Raw genomic sequence first — 7,675 nt, 5'->3', positions numbered from 1 at the left:
CCTTTTTTTTTTTTTTTTTGCTTTTTGGGTCACACCTGGCGATGCTCAGGAATTACTCCTGGGAGTGCTCGGGGGACCATATGGGATGCTGGGAATCGAACCCAGGCTGGCCGCGTGCAAGGCGAACGCTCTAACCGCTGTGCTATCACTCCAGCCCTGTGTGGTCTTCTTGATGTCTGGGACCCTTTGTTCTTTGCCTTCTGTTTATTGGGTTGGCTTGGTTTTGGGTCCACACCAGTGGTGCTCAGGGTTTACACCTGGCTCTGGACTCAGGGATCACTCCTGGTGAGCTGCTCAGGCAGTTCACTAGGGACGATAGGGGGTCTCTAACCTGCGTCATTCTCTGCATTGCTGTTTCCTTCTTTCTGTCTCCTCACAGAGATGTTCTGTCTTCATCTGTGTCTCTACATCACCTGTTTTCTCCACTTGCTAGCCTTCTATTTTTCCCTCTTAATTGTCCCTTTTGTGTGTGTGTGTGTGGTGGTGGGGGCACACCTGACAATTCTCAGGGGTTTCTCCTTGCTCTGCACTCAGGAATTATTCCTGATGGTGCTTGGGGGACCATATAGGATGCTGGAGTTAGAAAATGATCACCTGAATGCAAGCACCCTACCCACTGTACTGTCATTCCAGTCCCAGAGTTCTTTTGTTTGTTTGTTTGTTTTGGGTCACACCCGGCGATGCACAGGGTTCCTGCTGGCTCTGCACTCAGGAATTACCCCTGGTGGTGCTCAGGGGACCATATGGGATGTTGAGAATCGAACCCGGGTCGGCCATGTGCAAGGCAAACGCCCTACCCGCTGTGCTATTGCTCCAGCCCCTCCCCATTGTTCTTATTTCTTCCTATTATTATTACTTTTTTGTTTTTGTTGCTCTTGTTGTTTGTTTTTGAGTCGTACCCAGCCATGCTCAGCGACTGCTCGGGGCTCCGGGCTCATGGTTCCTCCTGGAGGTGCTACAGACCGCGCCGTGTCCGGGGCCGAGCCTGGGCCTGTTGCATGCAAAGCCTGAGTCTCGCCCTTGGAGTGCTCTCTTTGGAGTGCTCTCCCGTCTCCCGCACCCAACCTTCCTTTCTAATTAAAAATCTCCTTACACCTTTTTCTTCCTTCCTTCCTTGTTTCCCTTCGTGTCTTCCTGTTTGTTTTCTTCCTTGATCCTTCTTATTTTCTCCCCCTCCTAGGTGCTCTGGCGGGCTGGGGGTGTGGGGAAAGTGGGGAGGCGGGAAAGGGTGGATTGGATGGTTCAATGCCAGGACCCTTGGATATACACTGCTCAGGCCAGCGAGCTGGGGGCCACCTAGGGTTACAACTGGGGGTCCCTGGAGGCCCCAGAGCTTTAGTTAGTGGTGCTCGAGGGGCCATGTGGTGGCAGGATGAGGGCTGTGCACATGCAAGGCAAGTGCCCCTGCCCCCTGAATGATCTCTCAGCCCCTTCTTTTTTTTTTTTTTGGAGCGGTGTGGTGCTCAAGGCTTACTCTGACTCTGTGCTCAGGGATCACTCCTTGCAGGGTTTAGGGGATCATATGGGGTGCCGGGGATTGAACCCACATTGGCTGCATGCAAGGCAAGTGCCCTACCCTCTGTACTATGGCTCCTTTTTTTTTTTTCGGTCACACCCGACGATGCACAGGGGTTATTCCTGGTTCATGCACTCAGGAATTACTCCTGGCGGTGCTTGAGGGACCATATGGGAACCCGGATCGGCCGCATGCAAGGCAAGCACCCTACCTGCTGTGCTATCACTCCAGCCCCATTCTTTTTTTTTGAGAAGGCCGTACCAGTGGTGCTCAGGGGCTACACCCTGCTCCCTGCTGCATGCTCAGGGGTTTCTCCAGATAATGCGTGGGGGCTCCTTGCAGTGCCAGGGATCAAACTCCGCCTTTCCTGATGCGAAGCCTGTGCTCGATCTTTCAGCCATCTCGTAGGCCTCCTTCTCCGGTCCTTTGGTCCACCTCATCTCTCTGCTTGTCAGTCCTATTTGGCATCTGCTCATATTCATTCCTTATCTCTGTTTTCTTTACTGGTTCTTGGGTCACATCCAGCTGTATTGAGGGTTTACTCCTGACTCTGTGCTCAAGAATCACTCTGGTAGGGCTGGAGTGATAGCATGGCGGGTAGGGTGTTTGCCTTGCAACGGCCAACCCGGGTTTGATTCCCAGCAGCCCATATGGTCCCCCGAGCACCGCCAGGGGTGATTCCTGAATGCATGAGCCAGGAGTAACCCCTGTGCATCGCCGGGTGCGACCCAAAATGCAAAAAAAAAAAAAAAAGACAAAAAAATAACTCTGGCGGACTCAGGGGATCTGCTGAGTTGCTGGGGATTGAACCAGGTCAGACGTGTGCAAGGCAAGTGCCCTGCCCTCTGTACTATCTCTCTGCCCCCCACTTCTCTCTTTTTATAATCTTTGCCTCTCTTCCTGGTTTTGTGTCTAGCTGTTTTTTCACTTACCTTTCTGCTTTCCCCCCACCCTCTCTCCTCTCACTCTCTTTCTGGGCCCCTCTTGCTTGGTCTACAGCTATCTGCACCCCTGCCTCACTTCATACCCTCCTGTTGCTAGCCAAGGGCCAGGACACCAACTCTCCAGCACTGACCCACACACACGCTCTAAGTTGTGAAGTGAGGGCTGACACAACCAGAATAATAATACCTCCTTTCCCATCCATCCTTGCCATATCCTAGCAATGCCCAGCTGCTAGTCCTGGCTCTGTGCTCAGGAGTGGCCCCTAATGGTGCTTGGGGGACCATATGTGGTTGCTGGTCATCTAACCAGGGTCAGCTGCATGCAAGGCAAGTGCTTCATCCTCTGTGCTATCTCTCTGACCCCCAAACCTTTTTAGTAAACACTGAGTTTGTTTTGTTTTGTTATGTCAGGGATCACACCCAGAATCTCACAGTTATGAGCCATGTTCGCTGCCATTAAGCTATATCCTCATTCCCTAGCCAAAATATTTTTGAGCGGGAAGGGCCACACTTGGCAGTGTTCAGGGCCTGCTCCTGCACTCAGAGGTCAGTCCTGGCAGTGCTTAGGGTATCAACCCATACGGGGTGCCGGGGCTCGAACACAGGCCAGCTGCACACAAGACAAGTGCCTTACCTGCTATATTATCTCTCTGGACCAAAACCAACATCTTAAAAAAAAAAATAGGGGGGGATGTGCTGGAGCAAAAGTAAAGCAGGTAGGGCACTTTCCTTGCAGGCAGCCAGCCCAGGTTCAATCTGCGATACCCCACATGGTACCCCAAGCCCATCAACTGTGATCCCTGAGCACAGAGCCAGGTGTGAGTCCTGAGCATTGCTGGGTATACAGCTCAAGAAGATGGAAGGAAGGAGAAAGGGAGGAAGGAAGGAAGGAAGGAAGGAAGGAAGGAAGGAAGGAAGGAAGGAAGGAAGGGTGGGAGGGAGGGAGGGAGGGAGGGAGGAAGGGAGGGAGGAGGGAGGGAGGGAGGAGTGAAGGAAGGAAGAGAAGGAAAGAAGGGAAGAAAGAGGGAGGGAAAGAAGGAAGAAAGGAAAGAAAGAGGGAAGGTAAGGAAGAAAGAAGGGAGAGAAGGAAGGAGGGAGGGAGGAAGGGAGGGAGGAGGGAAGGGAGGGAGGAGTGAAGGAAGGAAGGGAAGGAAATATGGGAAGGAAAGAAGGGAAGGAAGGAAGGAAGGAAGGAAGGAAGGAAGGAAGGAAGGAAGGAAGGGAGGGAGGGAGGGAGGGAGGGAGGGAGGGAGGAAGGAAGGGAGGAAGGGAGGGAGGGAGGGAGGGAGGGAAGGAGGGAGAGAGGGAGGGAGGGGGAGGGAGGGAGGGAGGAGTGAAGGAAGGAAGAGAAGGAAAGAAGGGAAGAAAGAGGGAGGGAAAGAAGGAAGGAAGGGAGGGAGGGAGGGAGGAAGGGAGGAAAGAAGGAAGAAAGGAAAGAAAGAGGGAAGGTAAGGAAGAAAGAAGGGAGAGAAGGAAGGAGGGAGGGACGAAGGGAGGGAGGAGGGAAGGGAGGGAGGAGTGAAGGAAGGAAGGGAAGGAAATATGGGAAGGAAAGAAGGGAAGGAAGGAAGGAAGGAAGGAAGGAAGGAAGGAAGGAAGGAAGGAAGGAAGGGAGGGAGGGAGGGAGGAAGGAAGGGAGGAAGGGAGGGAGGGAGGGAGGGAAGGAGGGAGAGAGGGAGGGAGGGGGGAGGGAGGGAGGGAGGAGTGAAGGAAGGAAGAGAAGGAAAGAAGGGAAGAAAGAGGGAGGGAAAGAAGGAAGGAAGGAAAGAAAGAAGGAAGGTAGGGAAGAAAGAAGGGAGATAAGGAAGGAGGGGGGGAGGAAGGGAGGGAGGAGGGAAGGGAGGGAGGAGTGAAGGAAGGAAGGGAAAGAAAGAAGGGAAGAAAGGAGGGAGGGAAGGAGGGAAGGAGGAAAGGAAGGAAGGAAGGAAGGAAGGAAGGAAGGAAGGAAGGAAGGAAGGAAGGAAGGAAGGAAGGAAGGAAGGAAGGAAGGAAGGAAGGAAGGAAGGAAGGAAGAGAGGCTGGAGAGAGAGCTGCACCGGCTCAGCGTATGCTGTGCATGCAGCTTCAATTCCCGGCATTGCATATGCCTCCACACTGACCCTGCATCACCAGGTGTGACCCCTGAGCCCAAAGCTGTAGTAGCTCCTGGCGTGGGTGCCCCCTTCAAAGCATGACTAAAGCATTTATGCTGCCTTATAAACTACACCTCAGGATAGCCAAAAACTTATTTACAGAATCATCCCAGCGGATATGAAAGGAACATGGGATTAGAGAAATCGCCACTTCCATACCCTTCATGAAATAATCGATGGCAACAGGAATCATCAGTGGAGGTGGATGGCTCATGGAGAACTGGACAGTGAAGGAGCAAGCTGAAACCACGTGGACCCCTCTCCTCAGGAATCTCAGCATCACTGAAAGGGGTGCCAGTGTGTCTTTTCTACCAGACAATAAAAGCACACAGGTTCGATTCCCAGCATTCCATATGGTCCCCTAGCCCGCCAGAGAGATTCCTGAGTGCAAAGCCCAGAGTAACTTCTGAGCATTGCCAGGTGTGGGGGGAGGAAAAAAAAAAGAAGAAGAAGAAGAAGTAATTCCTGAGCGCAGAGTCAGAAGTAAGCCCTGAGTACTGCCAGGTGTGTCCCATAACCAAAAATAAATAAAACGAAAACAAAGTAAACGAAGAAAAGTACTACAGGGAATTCTGGAACCTTGTTTTCTGATTTGGACAGCCAGATTGCAAAACACATTTTAGCATTTCTTTGGAAGTGCTAGACATTGAACCCAGAACCTCACATTTGTAAGGCAAGTTCTATCCCTTTCGTAGTTTCATCCGACTCTACATAAAAGACTCTTTTTTTTTGGCGGGGGGGGGGAGGGAGGGAGGTCACACCTAGCAGTGTTCAAGGCCTTGTGCTCAGAGATCGCTCCTGGTGGTTCTTAGGGGACACATGAGGTGCCAGAGATTGATCCCAGGTCACTGTGTGCAAGGCAAATGCCTTACCCACTGTACTATTGCTCTAGCCTCGACATTAAAAAGCAGGTTTATTTATTTATTTTCATGAAAGGCAGTTTTAAACAGTTGTAAACATTTAATTACAGACCAGATATTTTATGCCAGAGAACCCACCTTGATTTTGTTAGATCTGAAAATTGCTTTGGGGCTCTTCTCTTCGGAATCGTCCTCCGCCAGCCAAGTTCCCATGTCCAGACCTTTCCCGGTTGCGCGCCACAGCTTTGGGGGTCCAAGGGGACCTTAGCGTAAATATATTTTGAATAGGTCTGAAAAGAAAAATAATAAAAAATAAACGGACTTCTTTTTTTTTTTTCTTTTTGGGTCACACCCGGCAATGCACAGGGATTAGTCCTGGTTCTAGCGCTCAGGAACTACCCCTGGCGGTGCTCAGGGGACCATATGGGATGCTGGGAATCGAACCCGGGTCGGCCGCATTCAAGGCAAACGCCCTACCCCGCTGTGCTATCGCTCCAGCCCCTAAATGGACCTCTTTTTTCTGTCAGGTGCTTCTTCTCAGCAAAACTCGATCCAGTCATGGGAAAAACTGGCTTCTGTGCTAAAACACAGAAGACAAGGAATGTTAAGAACATCCTGTACTGGGGCTGGAGGGATAGCACAGCGGGTAGGGCGTTTGCCTTGCACGCGGCCGACCCGGGTTCGATTCCCAGCATCCCATATGGTCCCCCGAGCACCACAAGGAGTGATTTCTGAGTGCAGAGCCAGGAGTCAGCCCTGTGCATCGCCAGGTGTGACCCAAAAAGAAAAAAAAAAAAAGAACATCCTGTACTACTCCCAACCAATCAGGGTGACCTCTAGCCTAAAAGAAAAAGATCAAAATCTGAGAAATGGGGGCCAGAAAGGGAGTCGAGTGGGTTCTGGCCTTGTGTGCCACCGCCTCCAGCACCCCAGATGGCCCCCTAAGCCCTGCCTCAGGAATAATCCCTGAGCATAGGACCAGGAATAAGCCCTGAACACAGCAGGTGTGGCCCTAAGCTCCTCCACTCAAACAAAACAAAACACTGAGATAATGGCTGTCATGATTTCTGAGTGCTTCAGTCCTGGGTGGGAATGGAGGGGCACTTGGACACCGCCCGTACTATCACTTCCAGAATGCACTGTAGCACTGTCGTCCCATTGCTCATCGATATGCTCAAGTGGGCACCAGTAACATCTCCATGGTGAGACTTGTTACTGTTTTTGGCATATCGAATACTCCACGGGAAGCTCGCCAGGCCCTGCCGTGCGGGCCGGATACTCTCAGTAGCTTGCTGGGCTCTCCGAGAAGGACGGAGGAATCGAACCCGGGTTGGCCGCGTGCAAAGCAAATGCTCTACCCGCTGTGCTATCGCTCAGCCCACTTCCAGAATAATCTTGGAAACGTCCTTTGGGGTTGGGGGATGGAACCCAGGGCTAATACATATGATCCATGTGCTCTACCACTGAGCTATATTTCCAGCCCCTGAAAGTATAGTTTCTTTTTCTTGGGGGGGGGGTACACTTTACACTTGGTCTACTTCTTGCTCTGTGCTTGGATACCATGTGGTGCCTGGAACTGAACTGTAGCCTCCTGCAGGCATATGCTTAGGCATTGAGCTCTCTCCAGAGGGTCATTTGTTTTAGTCTTAGCATTTCTTTTTTCTTCTTTTTCTTTTTAGGTCACACCCGGCAATGCACAGGGGTTACTCCTGGCTCTGCACTCCGGAATGACCCCTTGCGGTGCTCAGGGGACCATATGGGATGCTGGGAATTGAACCCGGGTCGGCCACATGCAAGGCAAATGCCCTACCCGCTGTGCTATGGCTCCAGTCCCTAGCCTTTGCATTTCTAGATAAACTTTACTCTGTTGAAGTATTCCGGCTAGGGCTGAAGCCACTCCAGAACTTGTAGGAACGTAAATCTCAGGGGTCAGAGAGACAGAGTTCAGGGGTCAAGGTACTTGGCTTGCGTGCAACCGATCATGGTTTTGTTCCCTGAACATATATGGTCCCCAGAGCACCCCCAAGAGCAATCTCTGAGCACAGAGCCAGGAGGTTATTCTGGTTCTGTCCGTGCTCAGGACCACCAAATGCAGTGCGGGGATCCAGACCATTGTCATGGCAGCAGCTGCAGGCAAGGCAAGTTCCTTCATCTCTCTCCAAACTTTTAAAGAAAATGAACATGTATGATTCACCTGTGTCGGCCTGTGAACTCATTTGTCTT

This window comes from Sorex araneus, chromosome 2, assembly GCF_027595985.1.
Source record: "Sorex araneus isolate mSorAra2 chromosome 2, mSorAra2.pri, whole genome shotgun sequence".
In the NCBI taxonomy this organism is placed as follows: Eukaryota; Metazoa; Chordata; class Mammalia; order Eulipotyphla; family Soricidae; genus Sorex; species Sorex araneus.
Note: the sequence above shows the minus strand (reverse complement) of the source record.